General features: G+C 44.0%; 1 protein-coding gene and 1 pseudogene across 1 annotated transcript in view; both read right to left on the bottom strand.

The window, feature by feature from the left end:
• LOC126336687 (high-affinity choline transporter 1-like) overlaps positions 1-24,309 on the bottom strand; it is a 347,185-nt gene that overhangs the window by 309,812 nt on the left and 13,064 nt on the right. The window lies entirely within an intron of this gene.
• On the bottom strand, positions 304-421 carry LOC126337108 (5S ribosomal RNA; annotated as a pseudogene).

Below are 24,309 nucleotides of genomic sequence, written 5' to 3'. Positions count from 1 at the left end.
TGATGGAGCGAGGAGGATATCACAAGCAGACTAGCACAGGCAAAAAGGGCATTCCTGGCCAAGAGATGCCTACTAGTATCAAAAAATAAAAATAAAACTGAACTTCTCCCGAATAGGCTATGAAGGCCCTACGTTACCGACCGGCCGCCGTGTCTTCCTAGGCCCACACGCGTCACTGGATGCGGAGATGGAGGGGCATGCGGTCAGCACACCGCTCTCCGAGCCGTATGTCAATTTCCAAGACCGGAGCCACTACTTCTCAGTGAAGAAGCTCCTCAGTTTGCCCACTGAGTGCACCCTGCTTGCAAACAGCGCTCGGCAGAGCGGATGGTCACCCATCCAAGTGCTAGCCCAGCCCGACAGCGCTTAACTTCGGTGATCTGACGGGAACCGGTGTTACCACTGCGGCAAGGCCGTTGGCCTTCTAGTGTGAAACTTAGGTGTTAATTTGTGGAAGAAATTTCTGGAGCACAGCACTGTGCGGTAGTGGGACATGGACTATGGGAAAACCGGAACGGAAGAGAACTGAAGCATTTGAGATGTGATGCTACAGACGATCAGACTGATCAGGTAAGGAATGAGGAGGTTCTGCGCAGAATCGGAGACGAAAGGAATATGTGGAAAACAGTGACAAGGAGAAGGGACATGATGAAAGGACATCTGTTAAGACGTCAGAGAATACTTGAGGGAGGTATAGAGGGCAAAAACTGTAGAGGAAGACAGAGTGGAATACATCCAGAAAATAACTTAGGATGTAGGTTGCAAGTGCTACTCTGAGATGAGGAGGTTGGCATAGGAGAGGGATTCGTGGCGGGTCGCATCAAACCAATCACAAGATTTTTTAAAAAAGAAAAAAAAGAGATAGATTCTGGACGTACCTTATCATGTCACATGGCGACAGGTGGAAACACGTAATGCACCCAGGAACAGCATAGGATTTTTTTTTTTGTTTGGTCCAGGTGTTGTCGTTTCGGGAGGCATAAAGTTGCATGGGTGTACTGGCCTTCAAATCTTTGAACATGGTCAACATTTTTGAGACACTGAAGTCCTTCCCCAAGTTCATTGGATGACAAAGCGCGAAGGCACCGAACAGCGGAGGTGGAGGTTTTGGAACGAAAAGATAATCGCCGAATGGACTGGGCTGCCCCTTTCCACGACTTAAGTCCCGTCGAGCACGTTTGGGATGCATTGTGGAGAAGTACGGTCAGATGCGCCAACGACCATCCGGCAGGTGTCAGTCGTGTTGGTGGAGGAATAGAACGGCCTACCAGAAGAGCTGGTTACCAGCTTTGTGGCCACTTCGCAGATTATGAATTGCCGACCATGGTGGTCACATACCATATTAAGAAACATGTTCCGCATTTTGCAATGTTCAGGGGACCATCGCAGATCGTGGTACTTCAGTGTAATTATTGTCTTTGAATAAGAGTCTCATTCCTGTTAGTCTCATTCAGCTAACTTTTGTGCTGTACTGTGGCTGTTTTCTATATGTAGTGTCCAAATTTCATCGACCTGTGTTGTTTGGCTGTGACACATCATGCAAAACCTACTTTCGTCCTTACGTTTTGCACACCAGTGTAACATGAAATACTAAAGGAGGCACTGTAAGAAGAAAGCATGCCACAGAGAGGCTTCGTGTCAGTTTTTTCTTGACAAATTACTGTTGCAGATACAGAAATTTCTCCACATTTTTGGTAACATTAACATTCTCCCTTACACGCTTTAACTTTTTAACACTCTTAGTTAGGCATTGTAAGGAAATGTATGATAATTTTATTTGAGAATAGTGTGATGCATTTATATTCTTTAACGTGCAGTTCATACAATTACAGAGCGAGATTTTCCGTTTCTCGTTCCAGCTGTTGTTGCCGAGTTTCAAATTCATCTCGCCGCTCGGGACTACCTCTGCAGTTAAACTGCCACCTGCGGCCGACTTGAAAGAAATCCTTCCCAGCAGTAGGCGGTACCTCGATTTTATGCGACCATGAAGCGGACTTTATGTGCTGGTCTTGATACTGTAGCCGTTTGAGCTCACCTATCTAAATGACGTTTGTCAGACGCTAGTGTAGGTTTCTCGTAAAACTGATAAGAAACACCTAGTGGTCGTTTATCGTCCCACAGCTCATTCACTACAGTAGGTGTCTTCAGGCAGTGCCCTGGCACAAAGAATCCTTCCACCAACAGAGCAAATCAGAACGTATCATTCCACACTATTAGTTGAACACTTGTGTTCCGATGATTCTGAGAAGTACATGGAGCTGAATCTCCATACACGGTGACAAACACTGAACTATAGGAAAAAGAATCGTAAATTAGTTACAAACTACAGCGTAATAAACTTTATTAAACATGTAAACGCCACTATAGATATCCGGATTTAGGTTAAGACATGTTCGACATGCCTGCCATCATTGGCGATGATGTGCGCGGACGCATAGAGAAATTCTGCATGATCCCCTGAAGTCTTGCAACATCGATGATGTTGATGACCTCCTAAATGACTGTTTTCAGCTAAACAATGGTTTTTATTTTTTATTTTTTGGTTATAAAAGTCTTCTGATTGGTTTGATGCGGCCCGCCATCCTCAATTATTTGCTGTATGTATTCCAATCTCTGTATTCCTCTACAGTTTTTGCCCCCGCCAGCTCCCTATAGTACCAAGGAAGTCATTCCCTGATGTCTTAACAAGTGTCCTATCATCCTGTCCCTTCTCCTTGTCAGTGTTTTCCACATATTATTCCTTTCCTCTCCGATCCTACGCAGAACCTCCTCATTCCTTACCTTATCAGTCCATATTTACAACATTCGTCTGTAGCACCGCATCTCAAATACATCGATTCTCTTCTGCTCCGGTTTTCCCATAGTCCATGTTTCACTAACATACAATGGTGCGTTCCAGACGTATATTCTCAAAAATTTCTTCCCCAGATTAACATCTATGTTTGATACTAGCAGCCGGCCGCGGTGGTCTCGCGGTTCTACGCGTGCAGTCCGGAACCGTGCGACTGCTACGGTCGCAGGTTCGAATCCTGCCTCGGGCAAGGATTTGCGTGATGTCCTTAGGTTAGTTAGGTTTAAGTTGTTCTAAGTTCTAGGAGACTGATGACCACAGCAGTTGAGTCCCATAGTGCTCAGAGTCATTTGAACCATTTTTTTGATACTAGTAGCTGGTCGGAGTGGCCGAGCGGTTCTAGGCGCTACCGTCTGGAACCGCGCGACCACTACGGTCGCAGATTCGAATCCTGCCTCGGACATGGATGTATGTGAAGTCCTTAGGTTACATAGGTTTAAGTGGTTCTAAGTTCAAGGGGACTGATGACCTCAGAAGTTTAGTCTCATAGTGCTCAGAGCCATTTGAACCATTTCGATACTAGTAGACTTCTGTTGGCCGGAAATACCCTTATGTCCAGTGCTACTCTGATTTTGATGTCCTGCTTGCTCCGTCCGTCAATCGTTATTTTGCTGCCCAGGTAGTAGGATTCCTTAACTTCGTCTGCTTCGTGACCATCAATCCTGATATTAACTTTTTCGCTGTTCTCATGTCTGCTACTACTTATTACTTTCGTCTTTCTTCTATTTACTCTCAGTCCATATTCTGTACTCATTAGATTGTTCATTCCATTCCCCACATCATGTAGTTCTTCTTCACTTTCACTCAGGATAGCAATATCATCAGTGAATCATATCATTGATATCCTTCCACATTGACTTTTAATTCCACTCCTGAACCTTTCTTTTATTCCATCATTGCTTGTTCGATGTACTGATTGAACAGTACGGGGGAAAGACTACATCCCAATCTTACACCCAATTTAACACGAGCACTTCGTTGTTGCTCGTCCACTCTTATTATTCCTTCTCGGCTCTTGTACATATTACCTATCTCTCACTACAGCTTACCCATACTTTCCTCACAATTTCGAACATCTTGCACCATTTTACATTGTCGAACGCTTTTTATAGGTCTACAAATCCTATGAACGTGACTGGATTTTTCTTTAGTCTTTCTTCTATTATTGATAGCAACGTTACAATTACCTCTCTGATGCCTCTACCTTTTATAAAGCCAATCTGGCCGTCATCTAGCACATCCTCAATTTTCATTCCAATTTTATGTATATTATTCTTGTAACAAAACTGGATGCGTGAGCTGTTAAGCTGATTGTGCGATAATTGTCGCCCTTCTCAGGTCTTTCAGTCTTCGAAATTATGTGGATGATATTTTTACTAAAATCAGATGGTACATTAGCAGACCTATACATTCCACACACTAACGTGTATAGTCGTTTTGTTGCCTCTTCTCCCGAGGATTTCAGAAATTATGTTGGAATGTTATCTATTCCTTCTGCCTTATTTGATCTTAAATCTTCGAATGCTCTTTTAAATTCTGGTTGTAATACTGGATGCCCTATCCCTTCTAAATCGACTCCTGTTTCTTCTTCTTCCTTTTCATAGAGGCCTTCAGTGTACACTTTGCACCTATCCGCTCTACCCCTCTGCATTTATCAGGGAAATTCCCGTTGTACTCTTCATGTTCCCACCTTTGCTTTTTGTGTCACCGAAGGTTGTTTTGACTTTCCCGTATGCAGAGTCAGTCCTTCCTACAGTTATTTCTTTTTCGATATCTTCACACTTTTGATGCAACTATTTCGTCTTAGCTTCCCTGCACTTCCTATTTATTTCCTTCCTCAGCGACTTGTATTCCTTTATTCCTTGATTTCCCTGAACATTTTTGTTTTCTTCTTTCGTCGATCAACTGAAGTATTTCTCCTGTTACCCATGGTTTCTCCGCAATTAACTTCTTTATACCTATGTTTTTCTTTCCAGCTTCTGTAATTGTCCTTTTTTAGAGATGTTCATTCCTCTTCAACTGTACTGCCTGCTGAGCAACACCTTATTGCTGTATCCATAGCCTTAGAGAACTTCAAGCGTATCTCGTCATCCCTTAGAACTTCTGTGTTCCCTTTCTTTTCGTATTGATTCTTTCTGACTAATCTCTTGATCTTCGACCTACTCTTCGTCACTTCTACATTGTGATCCGAAACTATATCTGCTCCTGAGAACCCCTTACAGTCCAGTATCTTATTTCAGAACCTCTGTCTGATCATCATGTGATCTATCTTAAATCTTTCCGTATCACCCGGTATTTTCCAAGTGTACCTCCTCCTCTTGTGATTCTGGAACAGAGTGTTCGCAATTACTAGCGGAAATTTATTACAGAAAACTGTTAGTCTTTCTCCTCTCTCATTCCTTTTTCCAAGCCCACATTCTCCTCCCCTACGACTGCATACCAGGCCCTCATAACTATTAGATTTTCATCACCCTTTATGTACTGCATTACTCTTTCAATATCCTCATATACTTTCTCTATCTCTTCATCTTGAGCTTGCGACGTCAGCACGCATACCTAAACTATCGTTGCCGGCGTTAGTTTGCTGTTGATTCTGACAAAAACCTTTCCTGTCACTAAACTGTTCACTGTACCACACTCTCTGCCCTATCTTTCTATTCATAATGAATCCTCCACCCATTATATCCTTTCTGGTGCTGTTGATACTACCCTACAGTCATCTGATCAGAAATCCTTGTCTCCCTTCCATTTAACTTCACTAACCCCTACTATAACTAGATTGTGTCTTTGAATTTCCCTTTTCAGATTTTCTAGCTCCCCTACCACATTCAAACTTCTGATATTACACGCCCCGACTCGTACATCGTTATCGTTTCGTAGATTATTCAATCTGTTTCTAATGGTCACCTCCCCTTGGCCGGAAATCTTCGGTTGCCAAATGCTGATTATTATTCATAATTCAAGCGGTGGAGTTTTGAACCTTGGACCGAGAACTTTTTGATTACAAATCAAAGACACTACACCCAGACCACGGGTTTTTAGTATAGCCCCACAGCACCGTCGCATGTGTTCAGATCCGGAGAATATGGCGCCATTCGAGGCCAATGCCAGAGACCTTTGGGTACCCCAGAGCCAGAATTCGCTCCCCAAACTGATCCTCCAGAACAATGATGGGGTCCAGTTTCATCGTGCAAGAAACATATCTTGCCGAAATCAGGGTTACTTTGGATAATAGGCATGAAACCATCTTCCAAAACCTACACGTGGCGTTCGGTAGTCAAACTGCCATCAAGGAATATCACACCGATTATTCCATGACTGGGCATTGCACACCACATAGTCAGCCATTGAGAGTGAAGAGACTTCGCGATCGCGAAATGCGGATTCTTAGTCTCCCAAATGCGCCAATTTTCCTTATTGACGAATCTATCCACAAGAAAGCGGGTTTCGTCGCTAAACCAAACGATGTTCACACACTCATTAGCTTCGTGCTCTGCGGCCAACAGTGCAGTTTGAACGTCCTAACGCATACCGTTTAGAATTTATGACGATTTTATTTCATATAGTTCTGTAATTGTCACCCTGTGTTTCCGTATTAAACTAGGCCATAAATATAAGGAGCTGTAAAACAGTGTTACACACAGACAAAACAGAGTCCGGTAGAGCTGAGAGGCTATGTAGTTTTGAAGCACCGAATCAAACGAAGAAACGATGTAGCATCACCTCTAGCTTTGGAGGACGAGAATGTCCACAGCATACCATGAAGTTGCAGAAGAAAAGGAAATACTTAGTCATGGACAATGTTGAAACAAACATTCCAGTTCATGTTTGCAGCAACCTGAATAAACTGGGCGGAGTCTTGGAACGAAACACACACACACAAACAAACACACACACACACACACACACACACACACACACACACACACACACACACACCTCGCGCCACTGGGTGTGGGTTACAGAGGCTGTCGTGATTCACACGGCTTTATCATTTGAAATAAGTAAACTTACGAGTCGATGGACTACACAACACACTTCCAGTCACATGATTCTCTGTTTCTGTGCTGTTTGACCCATTGAAGACACGCAGCTTAATGTGCCGCTGTGTTCGTTGCATGCAGTTCACTCCGAATCCTGACGTTAATGGCAGCAGAAATTCCTATCGGGTTTGAAATCTACTGTCATTGACAGGGCAAGAGACTCGTCTCCAGTTGCTGTGGGGGAGTACCAAAATGGCTCTGAGCACTATGGGACTCAACTGCTGTGGTCATTAGTCCCCTAGAACTTAGAACTACTTAAACCTAACTAACCTAAGGACATCACACACATCCATGCCCGAGGCAGGATTCGAACCTGCGACCGTAGCAGTCGCACGGTTCCGGACTGCGCGCCTAGAAGCGCGAGACCACCACGGCCGACGGGGAGTACCATTTTACGACCAATGTTCCTACGCCATGTTATACCGTGGTGCACCATTCCTTGTGGAAACGTTTGCAACCCGAATAAATACACTAAAAAATCTGTCAACTTCACACGGTGGTTCATTAGCACGTCCGAACACAACAGCTCTTTTTGCCATTCTGTCACGTCTCCATATCGACCCATCATATGCGCTGATTCCATACAACCGACTGTCATAAACATAGCACTTCACTGCCATGATTTACGTCATCGGTGGAGCGTCACATGGTTGCCTGGTTCATTTCTACACCATCTTTAGCTCATCAAAGCGACCAGTGAACTATTAAGCGAATAACAAATGAGGTCAAGGAGATTTTCACCATTTCGAGTATTTCAGACGAGTACTCGGGTTCTTAGCCTTTTATTACCAATGAAAATAAACGAGTAGAACATCCGGTTTATAGTTGATTGGTACAAAGAATGGACAATACACACTTAGACCGCTTTAGCTCTCTCTTAAAATAGAATAAAATGATAATGCTCAGAGTACATACTCAAAATAACAGACGTCTTGTATATATTGTGTATTATCCGTCTCTCCCTATAGCTTACCCCTGTTTTACAAAGAATTTTGAATATATTGCGCCATGTGACATTGTGGGACGCTTTTTCCACGCCTCTATGAACGTGTCTCGATTTTTCTTTAGTCTTGCTTCCATTATCATCCGCAACGTTAGAATTGTCTCTCTGGTGCCTTTGCCTTTTCTTAAGCCAAACTGATCGCCATCTAACACATCATCAATTTTCTTTTCCATTCTTCTGTATAATATTCTTCTGAGCAGCTTGGATTCATGCGCTGCTGAGCTGACTTGTCAGGTCTTGCAGTTTCCGGAATTGTATGGATGATATTTTTACGAATTTCTTATAGTACGTCCCCAGACTCATACATTCTGCGCACAAACGTAAATAGTCGTTTTGTTTCCATTTCCCCCAACGATTTTAGAAATTCTGATGAAATGTTATCTATCCATTCTGCCTTTTTTTGATCTTAAGGCGTTCTAAGCTCTCTTAAATTCTGATTCTAATACTGGATCCGCTACTTCTTGTAAATCGACTCCTGCTTCTTCCTCTATCATTTCATACAAATCTTCCCCCTCCTACAGTCTTTCAATGTACTCTTCAACGCATTCTACTGCGGAATCATTACTCAGACTACCCGAGAAGAGACCGCGACTCCACTCCTCGTTGGTCACGTTCCATGCTCTTCACAGTGTCGCATAAAGTACTGCCAATGTACGAGTGCAGAGGGAACACAACGTACTGATCGTCGGGCAAAGAGATCAGCACCACTCAGTCGCCGTACCACTGTGGAGCGTGAGATTGCATACCTTGCGATCCTGTAAAATCGTGCTGCAATTGCACCCACTGTTTGACTTGGGTCCCTCCTTGACAGTTACACAATGTAGCGGTCATCTGCTGGTGAAATCGATCGTGGTCGACCATCACCCCTTCAAGTTGCATTGCCTGTGGTTCGGAACGCACCCCATGCACGTGAAGCAATGCTGTGAGCAATACCAAACGCCTGGGCTACACTCGTCACACTTCGGTTTCTTCACATTTCCCAGGATTCTTCCCCTTGTGAAGTCATCCAGATTTTGTCTCCGGGACATTCTGTAATGAAGAAAACCATCACAGTGAACCTTAACTGCTCGCTGACTGGCACACGCTTAATCCGTTCCTTGGACTTCCTTGTATTGCGGGACAGCGCCATTTGGAACCACCTTTAGGCCGTGTGACGTACAGCTTTCTGTGCAGGGCAAGAAGACCACGGCAACAGGTTATCGCATTTTTTCATTTCGACGTAGTACTTAATATCTTATGTTACTTTATTTCACCCTCAAGTTTTGAAGAGCAGCATATATAAAGTATGTCTTTCATAAGATATTTTTAGACCATATATGCCACCATAAAATTTCTGTAAAACTTTGTTTTGCTTCACCTTTGGTACATTTTTTCGTCATTAGCAGCGGGATATTAAAGTTCAAATTGGTGTGTACTACGTGTCCGTAATTCCAAAGAAAGTGAAATATACAGGGCTGTTAGACACACTCTGAAAAGCTTGTAAGAGTCTTTCAGGATAGTCTGTGCTGATAAATAATTGTTAAGAAAAAATAGATACACTGCGCCGATTTAATTAACACTGAAGTTAGTCTAATCCGTCCGTAGCGCTCGCAAATTCAAGCGTCTAGTCAAAAATAATTGGTTCAAACGCTCTGAGCACTATGGGACTTAACTGCTGTGGTCATCAGTCTCTCAGAACTTAGATCTACTTAAACCTAACCAACCTAAGGACATCACACACATCCATGCCCGAGGCAGGATTCGAACCTGCGACCGTAGCGGTCGCACGGTTCCGGACTGAAGCGCAAGAACCGCTTGGCCACCGCGGCCGGCCAAAAACAATTAGTGTCAGTTGTTCTCATATCATGGATGATAGCGCACGAGACTGCTCAGCCTTTGACTCAGGTTCAATGCCTGTATCACTCTCTTTTTCGGCTTTAAAAACTAAACGAACAACTCCTATGGTGACACCGTCCCTGGTGGGCCCCTTGAATCTGCGCCGCAACGGTCTCATTGGCTAATTTCAGTGCTAATTAACTTGGAAACGACGCAACGTATCGAATTTTTTTGTTAACAGTTATTTCTCAGAACAACCTACCCTAGAATAAACTTACAAGCGTTTCGGACTGTTTCGTAATGGTGTGGAAACGGATGACTCTGATTTATGGCGCGCCAGCTGCTGTGACCGAGCGGTTCTTGGCACTTCAGTCCGGAACCGCGCTGCTGGTACGGTCGCAGGTTCTAATCCTGCCTCGGGCATGGATGTGTGTGATGTCCTTAGGTTAGTAAGGTTTAAGTAGTTCTAAGTCTAGGGGACTGATGACCTCAGATGTTAAGTACCATAGTGCTTAGAGCCTAGCCCTTTGAACCATTTGAATTTGATGTTTGGCACGACACCATTAAGCACATAAACACCGCACTTTGTGGTGTATTCGACGCCACATAACATCCTAACGCAACTAAGAGCAGTGGCGTGCTACCGACACGAGTCGTTTGAATTTTATATGATCATGAGCAGTAAGTGAGGCAGAACGGTTGTGCTGATCCATTGATATTAATATGTTGGTGTTGTCTCCCATTTTTCATTTCACGATTATCCAGACTAGACAGTGCGGAATTTGCAGTCACGTGCACGAATGCATTTAATACCCTTGTCTACGACTTCCGGTGCTCGTTCATAGGCCACAGTTGTAGCATGCGCTCGCCGTTTGAGTACAGCCACGAGATTACCTATCGTCATTTAATTGAAACTCGACTGGAATTTAGAGTCTTTATTCAAATGCAAAGATGATTTATTACTAAAGACTGAAATTTACAGTAATGATGCTCCACAATAACATTTATTGTAAATTTTGTTGTGAACTGGCTTTCGGCATTATACGACATCGTCAGACAACTCGAAAATACAATGGTCAAGAAAACCGAAAGCCGCTTCACAAAAAAATTTAAAATAAATATTATTGTGGAGCATCAGTACTGTGTATTTTACTTCAAATGGTTCAAATGGCTCTGAGCACTATGCGACTTAACTTCTGACGTCATCAGTCGCCTATAACTTAGAACTAATTAAACCTAACTAACCTAAGGACAGCCATGCCCGAGGCAGGATTCGAACCTGCGACCGTAACTGTCGCTCGGCTCCAGACTGCAGTGCCTAGAACCGCACGGACAGTGTTTCAGTTGTTAATACGTTTGTGTTCATTGAGGTACGACAGAATAGTTCATAAATTGTATAAAATGATTTCTTTGATATGAACTGTAAGTGCTCAAAACTCAGTCGATGGAAATGTCCCTTCCAGAGCATCAACTGCACCATCGGCCGTATGCAGTTTGTCATCATTGTTTTATATTCACGTCAAAATACTTACTGGAGACATTGGAACACTAATGGCGTAGCACATAATTTTTAAAGGGAACTTATAGATTGTTCACACTCTAAACACGTACTCCATAAACTGAGCTTGATAAATGCTGCAGTTTATACCTCTCACCATGTGACATGTGAACGTTTTCCGGATTCGAATCACGGCAAATCAAATGGCTCTAAGCACTATGGTACTTAACATCTAAGGTCATCAGTTCCCTAGACTTAGAACTACTTAAACCTATCTACCCTAAGGACATCGCACACATCCATGCCCGAGGCAGGATTCGAACCTGCAGCAGTGCGGTTCCGGGCTGAAGCGCCTAGAACCGCTCGGCCTCAGAGGCCTGGCCGAATCACGGCAAGACAAGGCATTCAAAGTTTAACACGACGCATAAATAGTCATGACAATACAAGTCGTTTTATGCCTCGTCTGTACTTATTCACTGTTGTATCGATATTTCTAGTGTTTCCACAGTTTTGGCCTTCTGATTTTGTCATTGACTCTTCAAAAATATTAGGCAGTGAAACTCATCTTAACAGACGCAGTTTACTGGCGCGCGGTGCTGCAGCTTTCGCAATCGACTTCCTGTTCCGGCCGCATCTCTAGCCACATCGAGGGCACAATGGTCTAGTTCCGTGCACACCAGTTTAGTTTCAAAACTCGCTACAAAGTTCGACAACAGAATAACGTATCTTGCTTTATACCGGACATTTCCTCGTACTTCAACCACAAAATTCTCGTTGTATACGAGAGGCTCCGCCTACACATCACAATTCAAAACATTGCAGTGGCGATATACTGAACTGTGTCAACCAATCATTTTTCAGCGCAGTTATTACGTAGAATAGTTTCAATTGAGGAAGATATTTTTTCTCTAAACAGCTACATACCAGGAAACCACCGATTCCTTACAGAACCAAACTTCCATGTATAAAACAGTATCAATCTTCTGATTACTTTACGAATGAGTTAATGTGTTATACAGTTGACGTTAAGTATGTAAGCGAAAAAAGGTTAGAAAGACTTTGAAATTATAACTAAAGTTTGTTGGTATTCTATGCGTTCTCTCATAATGAACAACTCGACGAATTTAGTCTGGGTAATTTGCGATCCACTGTAAGCAAAAGCAAGTTTTCCACGCGTCTCAATGTATACGAGGTCATAGTTCCTGAACTATATATAGTACAATGATACTATTTCGCCGGTACATTCAGTGCTATATGTGAATACTATCTGCAAACTGTGTTGAGAAGAGAATAGGTGGTAAAAAAGTAATAAATTAAAACGTCGTGCCCGATGTTGACGTTCTACTGCACGTACAACGAAAGTGTGCTAATCGTTACCGTTTTTTCCTTTCATCATTTTAAGGAAAGTAACAGCGACAAAAACGTTTCGTAAAAGTTTGAAATTGTGAAGAAAGACTGTTGCTAGTCGCTAAGTGCTCCCATGCGCAATTACTGAATGAATAAAGTTGTGGTATTTGGCGCCGTTACTTAGGCTGCCTCAGTACATACGCAGTTTCGACCTGCAGTAATTGTCTTATGATGTACACTCTTAACACCAAACTGTGAGAGTACCATCAAATATATTGCTTTGCGATGATAAGTAAAACTGGCAGTTAAATTTTCTTAACTGTGCTGTTACTAATGGCTTCTGGTGTAAAATTCGTGCATTTCTCTTCGATGAGGGAGGTATGGGAGGGTTCAGTGATGGCCGTGGGTGATCGCAGTGCTATACATACAAGACGGCTCAAGCTCTCCCCAGTTGGACTGTTGGTTCGCAGAAATGTTGTGACCACACACCGACCGGTGTCTGGTGACCGCGAAGAGGCATGGTCTTGGAGATAGCAGGGTGACCACAGGTTCCCTGAGCATTTTTGGTGTGGCAAAGCTGCATTTCCTGTCGGCGGCTGCAAATAACGACACCAAGATTGTATCATGTTGAATGTGACAAAATTCCAGAATCTAATTGCCCGGATGATGTCGGCCACTCGGAAGGGTCATCGGCATAGGCACTGTAGCGTAAACGTCTGAACCAGTGACTGGCGACACAGCATAAATATACAGTGTTCCAACCTCTGGGCGGTTCATGGGTATACTGTACGCGATGCGGAAAAGTTTTGGCAGGCTTCTCACGGTGGCGAAAGCTGTAAATCCTCCCCTCCAATCCGTAGTGTTGCGGGAGCGGAGGGGAGTTTAATCAGTCGTGGAGTCGGTGCGAGGACTTGTGGCCAAGACTGCACGTAGAGAGAGGGGGGGGGGGGGGGGAGGCTCGTCCCGCCTGGCGCAGTTTCCGCTGAAAAGGTCGAGTAATCGTCGTCTTGGCCGGCCACTGTGACCGAGCGGTTCTAGGCGCTTCAGTGCGGAACCGCGCTGCTGATACGGTCGCAGGTTCGAATCCTGCCTTGGGCATGGATGTGTGTGATGTCCTTAGGTTAGTTAGGTTTAAGTACTTCTAAGCCTATGGGACTGATGACCGCAGATGTTAAGTCCCATAGTGCTCAGAGCCATTTGAACCATTTGAATGGTTATCTTTTACGGTTATGGCTGCTTCTGCTCTGAGCAGCTCACAGTTTGCGGGGCCAATTCCGCAACTTGTGTTGCTTTCCAGTGCCTTTAATTATTTTGATTTTGGATCCGGTTTTTAACTTGCGTTTGCTGGCTGCACAGATTTTGGAAAGCCTATCACGTTCCATAGCAATCCACCACTTGTTAACAGAATAATCAGTATCCAAGTAATCTTCGCTCAAACGAACATTTATTGTACTTTTGGGCACATAAACGTGCATTCCATTGTGGAAATTGATTGTTTAGATTCCCGCATAAGCAATTTGTCTTATTTAGCATCAAATGAATACCTGCTCATAGATTCATTTCAATAAAATATCCAGTTTTGTGAAGCTTAAAAAAATCGATTAGTTTTCCCCCCTCTTCTTTAGATCTACAGCCCATAATTTTATATATGACTTTTTTTTCTACATGGCTGAATTGTGGACTCGCTGTGGCCGTGTTCCGTTGAAAGGCAGGTGTCCTTAAATCTAACAATATTCACTCATGAGCCAAAATATAATGACCACTTGTTTAATAGCGTGTTCTTCCACTTTTCAAACACAATACAACAGAGATTATGCTTGGCAAGGATTCTACAAGTCCTTGACAGGATCCGAGAAGTATGTGGCACCGGATGTGTACACACAGGTCAAGCAATTCCCGCGAATTACGGGATGGTGGTGTATTGGCACGCAGCTGGCTCCCATCATGTGTTCAAAAAATGGTTCAGATGGCTCTGACCACTATGGGACTTAACATCTTAGGTCATCAGTTCCCTAGACTTAGAAATACTTGAACCTAACTAACCTAAGGACATGGCACACATCCATGCTCGAGGCAGAACTGGAACCTGCGACCGTAGCAGCTGCGCGGCTCCGGATTGAAGCGCCTAGAGAACCGTTCACAGACAGCGGCCGGAGACATGTGTTCCAGTAGGTGCGGATCAGGCATGTTTCCTGGCCAAAACATCAATGTGAGTTCATTATAATGCCCCTCAAAACACCGTAACACGATTCTGACCTTGAAACATGGACAGTTATCCTGTTGGAAGATATCATCGTTGTAGGGGGAAATTCAAGCAAGAAGCGATGCAAGTGGTCCGCAATAATGTTCAAATAGTACATTTCTGTCGTGATGCCTTCGACTACCACCAGAGATCCCATGGAAGCCCAACTCAATGTAGCCCATATCATAATTCCTGCCTCGCCGGCCTGTATTTGTGGCGCGGTGCATGTTTCGTGCAGCCATTCGCCTGGATGATGGCGTGCGAGGACCTAACCAGGTCTAAGAAGAATGCGATTCATTCGAAAGGGGAGACGTTTTTATTGATCCACTGTGAAAACTCAACGATGCTGTGCCCGCTGCAATCATAACTGACGATGTCATTAGGACAAAAAAGGAACATGTAGGGTGGTGTGATGTGGAGGTCCATGCTCAACAATACCCTTTGAACAGTGTGTTCCGAAACACTCGTGCCTGCACCATCATTGTGCTCTGGCGTCCGACCTGCCCACAGATCACTGTCCATCCTGGATTACACAGTCGGCGTTCTTCCGACCTCTACGTTTTGCGATGAGATGTGGTCGTCCAATACCATACGGCCAACTCGTTACTTCACCATCCTTGAACCACTTTCCGTAGGTGCTCACGGCGGTATTTCGCCAAAAGGCGACCAGCTTCGCCGTTTCAGAGATTCTCGTTTCCAGCCGCACCGCCACAACAATGCGCCCTTTGTCAAAACCACTTCTATCAGTGGATTTCCGCATTTGCGGCTCGTATCTTCGCTATAATGACTGCCCATTCGTCTCTCTTCCGCTTACATTCTTTCCTTACTGCGCCACGTGTCCGTAACTCCACCAGCAGGAGTTCAACCTCGCGATAGGCAGTGGTCATAATGTTTCGGCTCATCGGTGTGTATCCGGTAGGAAATTTAATTTACATGACAAACGACTGATAACGCTTGTTGTCATTTGTGTTTAACAGTTTTGGAATCACAGAACATTTTCAACAACGGCATTTACAAATTTGCGGGTTCAGGCAACATGAGGCTTACACCAGTTAACACATCGTTTGTGTGATGAGCGCCTGAGTGTAGCAGGCAGATAGCACTCTCCACTATCCATCCCCTGCACGTTACGCTCACAGTATCGGTCCTACGAGCGCCACTGAATGAGAAGATTTACAATATTTCAGATTTTTCAGTTCGGTCAATAACTAGGCGAAATGTTGGGAATCAAATTTTATTACCCTTGGAAGCCGTTAGACAACCTGCAACTGGAGGACGTCGAATCGATCAAACTATTCCACATGGGAGGTAGTGTTGCTCACGTCCGTAGGTTTAACCTTAAAATACCCTACACGTGCCTCCTGAGTGGTGCTAATTGAGCAACAGTGATTACAGGCAGCCAGACTATCCATAGGATCTCCTGGCAATGACATATCAACTAAATAGCAGAAACAGTTCTTTTCAGAGCTCATTAACAAGAAACATTGGACCAACTATCCGACTCCTTCAATTGAATATCGAAAGCATTAGCAGGGCAAAGTGTGACTACCTGTCAAAATTTTTGCTGGACAACAATATCGATGTCGTCGCCATTCAGGAAACTCGTGTTTCCAGCGAAGAAATATTCCGAAGCCGAGGTCTAATTCCTGGATATTCTGCACTTGGTGTAACTTACCACGAGGTGTATGGAATTGCTACGTATATTCGTAACGACATAAACGAAGCTTCACTGATTTCTACAAGTGTGGAGACAAATATACATACAGTTGTCATACAATTGAACGGCATTACTATTACAAATCTTTACAAACCACGCAAAACAACATGGCCTGATTTTGTCCTACACACAGCATAACATCCTGCAATTTACATATGAGACTTCAATAGTCACCACGAACTTTGGAAGTACTCTCAAAATGATGAAAATGGGAGCATGCTTGCAGAATGGGTTGAAGAGAATAATCTTCATCTAGTGTTTGATGCCAAAGATCAAGGCACTTTCAGGTCAGCTGCTTGGGACAAGGATTCAAATCCTGACTTATGCTGCAACGAAACTGGCTTCCCATCAACACCACAAGGAAAGTGACAGATGCCTTTCCTCACAGCCAACACAGACCTGTAATAATAAAAATTGGCTGCACGATTCCTGTCATACGATCAACTCCGTACGATCGATGGAATTTCCAGAAAGCTGACTGGATGAAGTTTTCAACGGAACGGGATAAGACCATTAGATGGATAACACCATCACATAATAACTATCAACGCTTCATTGGTGCAGTAAAAGCAACAGCTAAAAAGTGTATGCCAGGAGGATACTGAAAAGAATTTGTTCCAGGATGAAATGATGAAAGTGAAACACTGTACCAACACTTCCAGCAAAGTGGTGACCCAGAGGCAAGCTTCAGACCAGGGCGTAGCTGCTGCGACCAAGTATTAGAGTCAGGATACCAAATGAAGCGGAAAACATCTGTGGCATTTGTTGATCTAAGTGCCGCCTTCGACACTATGTGGAGGAAAGGCCTTATCTACAAATTTCTCCGCATCATACCCTGCAGAACAATGGCTCGACTGATTAACAGCATGCTAAGTGACCGGAAGTCCCAGGTAATCAGTGAAAGCAACTTAAGTAAGGAGAGGAACCTGAACAACAGATTGCCTCAAGGATCAGTTCTCTCACTCTTACTGTTCAACATATATCTATCTGATCTACCTGGCACTTCGTCCAGAAAATACTGCTATGCCGATGACCTGGCTCTAGCCGTAAAACACCAGGAAATGAAGACAACAGAAGAGATTCTAGCCAATGACCTGTATGCATTAGATAATTATTTCAAAATCTGGAGGCTCCAACCCAGTGTTAGTAAAACAGAAGTGTGTTGCTTCCATCTAAATAACCGGTTGGCGAACGTAAAACTGGAAGTAAGTTTCAGAGGCAGAATTCTTCTTCATAATTGGAACCCAAAATATCTTGGTGTCATCATGCTTCAAACAACACCTTCTTAACTTAGCTCAAAAGCTGAGGACTCGAAACAACATCCTCCATAAGCTATGCGGAACCACCTGGGTATCTTCAGCAACCACCCTGCGAACTTCATCTCTGGGCTTGGTATACTCAAGTGCTGAGTATTGTGCACCTGTTTGGATGAACAGTCATCATACAAGGTTTGTTGATATGCAGCTGTATACGACAATGCGCATAATATCTACCGCAATCAGATCTACTCCAGTTTATTAGCTTCCATTGTTAACCGGTATAATGCCTCCTGATCTACGCAGATGTAATGCCCTTATGGGAGCATTCTACAAGATCTCCAGGAATTCTAATCTACCCATGCTTAGCGACCTGCCACTTTTAAATAGCAAGAGACTGAAATCACGCCATCCAACTCTGTGCGATGCTGCTGATATGGTTGCTAATAAATTCAAACCTCTTGAAGAATGGAAAGGTCGGTGGGAAGCCGTGACAGATATGTACCTGCATAACATCTTCTCAGGTGCTAAACTTACCACGCCAGACCTGGACTACTCTCAACAGAATGCGTACCGGCCATGGCAGATGCAGGGATGCTCTCTTTAAGTGGAAGAAGCGGCCTGATCCAGCTTGTGACTGCGGGGCTCCATACCAGACTGTTCACATTGTCAGTGAATGCAGGATTCGAGCCTATCACGGCGCCAAAGAGGACTTCCTGCTAGCAACTCCAGATGATGTGCGCTGGATTGAAGGACTGGATATTCAGTTGTAAAGACAATCTTAAGTTTCTTGTGTGTCAATATGTACATACGTATAGGTACTTTAATTTCATGATATGTCTGTATTAGCCATACGCTAAATACATAAATTCCACATAAGCGCAGGTCGGAAATGCACTGTTGTGGAGCCACAGCTATAAAAGTAGAGCCAATCAGCAGCAAGAGAGCGGTGTGCTAAAGAGCACATTTACATATAAAATTAGCTCAAATGGGTATTTCTGGAGAGAAGGTGATGTTCTTTTCGAGGAACACTATTGACAAAATTTAGGGAACTGACATCTGAAGCCGACTGCAGAACGATCCTACTTCCACCAAAGTACACTACTGACCATTAAAATTGCTGCACCAAGAAGAAATGCAGATGATAAACGGGTATTCATCGGGCAAATATATTATACTTGAACAGACATGTGATTACATTTTCACGCAATTTGGGTGCATGTATCCTGAGAAATCGGTACCCAGAACAACCATCTCCGGCCGTAATAACGGCCTTGATGCGCCTGGGCATTGAGTCAAACAGAGCTTGGATGGCGTGTACAGATATAGCTGCCCATGCACCTTCAACACGATACCACAGTTCATCAACAGTAGTGACTGGCGTAGTGTGACGAGCCAGTTGCTTGGCCACCATCGACCAGAAGTTTTCAATTGGTGAGAGATGTGGAGAATGTGCTGGCCAGGGCAGCAGTCGAACATTTTCTGTATCCAGAAAGGTCCATACAGGACCTACAACATGCGTCGTGCATTATCCTGCTGAAATGTAGTGTTTCGCAGGGATTGAATGAAAGGTAGAGCCACGGGTCGTAACACATCTGAAATGTAACGTTCACTGTTCAAAGAGCCGGCAATGCGAACAAGAGGTGACCGAGACATGTAACCAATGGCGCCCCATACCATCACGCCGGGTGATACGACAGTATGGCGATGACCAATACACGCTTCTAAGATGCGTTCACCGCGATGTCATCAAACACTGGAGCTATCATCATTATGCTTTAAACAGAACCTGGATTCATCCGAAAAAATTACATTTTGCCATTCGTGCATCCAGGTTCGTCGTTGAGTACACCATCGCAGGCGCTCCTGTCTGTGATGCAGCGTCAAGGGTAACCGCAGCCATGGCCTCCGAGCTGATAGTGTATGCTACTGGAAACGTCTTCGAACTGTTCGTGCAGATGGTTGTTGTCTTGCAAACGTCCCCATCTGTTGACTCAGGGATTGAGACGTGGCTGCACGATCCGTTACAGCCATGTGGATAAGATGCCTGTCATCTCGGCTGCTAGTGATACGAGGCCGTTGGGATCCATCACGGCGTTCCGTATTACTCTCCTGAACCCACCGATTCCATATTCTGCTAACAGTCATTGGATCTCGACGAACGCGAGCAGCAATGTTGCGATACGATAAACCGTAATCGCGATAGGCTACAACCCGACCTTTATCAAAGTCGGAAACGTGATGGTACGCATTTATCCTCCTTACACGAGACATCACAACAACGTTTCAGCAGGCAACGCCGGTCAACTGCTGTTTGTGTATGAGAAATCGGTTGGAAACTTTCTTCATGTCAGCACGTTGTAGGTGTCGCCACCGGCGACAACCTTGTGTGAATCCTCTGAAAAGCTAATCATTTGCATATCACAGCATCTTCTTCCTGTCGGTTAAATTTCGCGTCTGTAGCACGTCATCTTCGTGGTGTAGCAATTTTAATGGCCAATAGTGTACCTTTCGCGTAAGAACTTCGGAGAGAAGAGGAATTTGGTCTCATATGGAGGCTTATAGATAGTCGTTTTTCCTCCGTTCCATTCCCAAGTGGAACTGGAAAGAAAGTCATTAGTGGTACAGGGTACCCACTCCACCCACAGTACGGTCTCTTGTGGAGTGTGTGTAGATGTAGATGAAGAAGGTGACGCGTTCAAGTGAGCAGTCAAAGCAAGACAAACTTGAAATTTCTCTCTTTAGCTGAGATTACGTTAGAAGAAAACCTTCTCTGACGTTTACAGGGAACTGACTTCCCTAAAAGTATCGTAACGCCATTAATTTCTTATGATGATACACTGTCCTGCAGAAATAACACTGTAGTCGAGATGTGGTACTGTAAGATGGAATGTTATTCTTAACTGAATGTAAATGCGACATATTTTATGGTAGTTTCCAGAGAGGGTGAATGAACTATTATTGTAACAAATACAGTAGATTACCAGTCGTGACTAACCACAGCGTAACACAGCAGTAGCCGAACTAAACGCTTTCCCTTGCCGTACAAACTTCTACGTGCACATCGAACACTGGCTGTCGCCTTATGGAGGAGGAGATGAGTGTTTAACGTCCCGTCGACAACGAGGTCATTAGAGACGGAGCGCAAGCTCGGGTGAGGGAAGGATGGGGAAGGAAATCGGCCGTGCCATTTCAAAGGAACCATCCCGGCATTGGCCTGATGCGATTTAGAGAAATCACGGAAAACCTAAATCAGGATTGCCGTGTCGCCTTATGGCCGCAGCTCAATAGCGGTGGCAAGACCTCCCGTCCCGACTGTATGCCAGTCACGTTCCTTTCAAAGTAGGCTGACACAATAGCTCCATAGTTACTAGTCATAAACAACCGCTCGCTCGACGAAAGATCCGTACTTATGGTCTGGGAAGTTGCACAGGTCACACCAACACTCAGGAAAGGAAATACTAGTAATTATACGCTGATTTACCGACACACATCATTTTCATCGATTTGCAGTAGGAGTTTGGTACATACACTGCGTTCGAACACTAAGAATGACGTCGAAAGAAACGATCTGTTGACAAATAGGGAAGATTCCGGAAATATCGTTCTCGTGAAACACAACTAGCTCTTTATTCACGCGAAGTAATGAGTGGTATGGACCCCGGTACTCAGATTTATTCCATATCTCTAAACTTCCAAAAGGATTTTGACACCCTTCCTCACAAGCGGGACGCGCGGGGCAGCCGAACGGTTTGGGGCGCGTTGCCACGGTTCGGGCGTCTTGCCCCGTAGGAGGTACGAGTCCTCCCTCGGGCATGGGCGTCTGTTTTGCCCTTCGCATAAGTTAAGATTAGATTAAGTAGTGTGTAAGCCTAGGTACCGATGACATCAGCAGTTTGGTCCCATAAGAACTTACCACAAATTTCCAAATTTTCACAAGCGGCTTCGAATCAAATTGCTTGCCTATCGAGTATCGTCTCAGTTGTGCGACTGGATTCCTGATTTCCTATCAGAAAGGTCACATTTCGTAGTAACTAATGGTAAGACGTCCAGTAAAACGGAAGTGATATCTGGCGTTCCACAAGGAAGTGTTTTAGACAGCCTACTGCTCCTAAACTATATAAATAATGTACGGGACGATTTGCGAAGCCCTCTTAGATTTTTTGCAACTGATGCTGTCCTTTATGATCTTCTAAAGTCATGATAAGACCAAAACCAATTGAAAAATGATTTATCATCTGTATGGTCCGAAATTTGGCAAGTGACTCCAAACAAAGAAAAGTGTGAGGTCATTCACATGAGTACTAATACGAATTTGTTAAATTTCGGTTACGCAATAAAGCACACAAATCTAAAGGCTGTTAATTCAAGTAAATACCTAGGCATTACAATTACGAACAATTTAAATTGGAACTACCACACTGACAACGTGGCGAGTGAGGCTAACTGAAGACTGCGTTTTATTGGCGGAACAAAGGATGCAACAGGTTTTATAAACAGATTGCCCACACTATGCTTGTCCGCCCTGTTATGGAGTGCTGCTGAGACGTGTGGGATACGTACCAGATAGCACTGATTGAGGACATCGAAAAAGTCAAAGGAGGGCAACTCGTTATATATTATCGCTAAATAGGGGAGATAGTGTCACAGATATGATAATTAAGTTGGAATCGTGATAATTAAAACAAAGTTGTTTTTCGTTGTGGCGAGCACTTTTCGTTAAATTTCAATCACCAAATTTCTGCTCCGAATGCGAAAATATTTTGTTGGCGTCAACCTACAAAGGAAGAAACATTCATCGTAGTAAAATAAAAGAAATTTAGAGCTCGCTCTGAGAAATTTAAGTGTTCGTTTTCCCGAGCGCTGTTTCGAAAATGGATCGGTAGAGAAATAATCTGAAGATGGTTCAATGAATCTCTGCCACGCACTCAAGTGCGAATTGCGGAGTAGTCAGGTAGATGCAGATATAGAGCGGCCCTTTCCGACTTACATCTATTTACAAAAATGTTCTCGATGTAACGCTCCTAGCGCATTGTCCCACCTGTCTGTCAGGTCCTACGACTAAATTGCCATAGGTCAGCGAATTTTTGCTGTGTTTTTGTGGTGGGTTTACGTTTACATGCAGCAGAATACGTCTTGGATACATTTTGAAAATGTAAATGTGTTTGGCACTCTTTTTAGGTGTGGTTCAAAATGGTTCAAATGGCTCTGAGCACAATGGGACTTAATTTCTGAGGTCATCAGTCCCTAAGAACTTAGAACTACTTAAACCCAACTAATCTAAGGACATCACACTTTGCTTATTTAAACAGATATGTGGAATAATTCGTGGAACTCCGAAATGAAAAACCATAAAAGAAAACTGAAGTTTTATAAAACAATGACAGTACCGAAAGTATTATCCGGAAGTGAAATGTGGGTACTCTCGAAGAAAGACAGAAGGAAAATTACATCAGCTGGGATCAAATTTCTCAGGACAGTCAAAGGCTGCACACTGACATGCAAAATATGAAACACAGAAATGAGACAAGAGATAGAACTTACCACCACCAATGGCTACAAATTTCGGCGCAAAGTGTTCCTGCCGTCTTCACGTGTATAGCACTGAAAGTACATAGAGCTCCCCCTCTTAAGAACCTGTCGGTATATGAGTGAAGCACTCGTCACTGCGCAAGCGCCACTTACGCGCAGGCTGTAAGTCCGTTCGTTGCTGTGAACCGCCTCTGCGGCGAAAGCTCGCCTTGACTGGTATCAGATCGATCGCATGGAAAACGTGGCAACACGTCCTTTAAGTTTCCCAATGGTAGAGCTCCATGTGATATCTAAGTGGAACGACCGTCCCGATCGATCAGGTTCTTAGATAATCAGACTACTACTGATTCCTTGATGATGGAGATCCTAAAACTCGATACCTACTTACTCCTATAAAATTTATTTCAATTAGCACTGTAATTAGGTATAGTCTGCAGTGGTCACCTAGACATCAGAGTACGTAGAAAACAGCAATGAGGAAGAAATTTAAAAAGACTAATGGCTCTGAGCACTATGGGACTTAACTTCTGAAGTCATCAGTCCCCTACAACCTAGAACTACTTAAACCTAACTAATCTAAGGACATCACACACATCCATGCCCGAGGTAGGATTCGAACCTGCGACCGTAGCGGTCGCGCGGTTCCAGACTGCAGCGCCTAGAACCGCTCGGCTACAACGGCTGGCTAAAAGGCAAATCTTCAACGAAATGCTCACAAGTTACAGGTTTGCTTATCCTCTTATGTGCCGCTTTTACGCACTGTGAATACTGTAATATTGTAACAGTATATTCGCAGGCCGTGTGAAACTTTCACTGTGCAGAGGAGTAAGCTACTATGAACCTTACTGAAAAGTAGGAACTCAGTACTGTGCCGGGGCTCGAACTAGGCGGTTTACGTTTTAGAGGCAACACACTACCTACCCAGATAACTGAACACACCTCTCGCAATCGAATCTTAGCTGGGAGCTGCCACTTAACTCCTTTTACGTTTGCAAATTCTGTGGA

This window comes from Schistocerca gregaria, chromosome 2, assembly GCF_023897955.1.
Source record: "Schistocerca gregaria isolate iqSchGreg1 chromosome 2, iqSchGreg1.2, whole genome shotgun sequence".
Classification (NCBI taxonomy): domain Eukaryota; kingdom Metazoa; phylum Arthropoda; class Insecta; order Orthoptera; family Acrididae; genus Schistocerca; species Schistocerca gregaria.
Note: the sequence above shows the minus strand (reverse complement) of the source record. Positions and strands in the feature narration are given on the sequence as shown.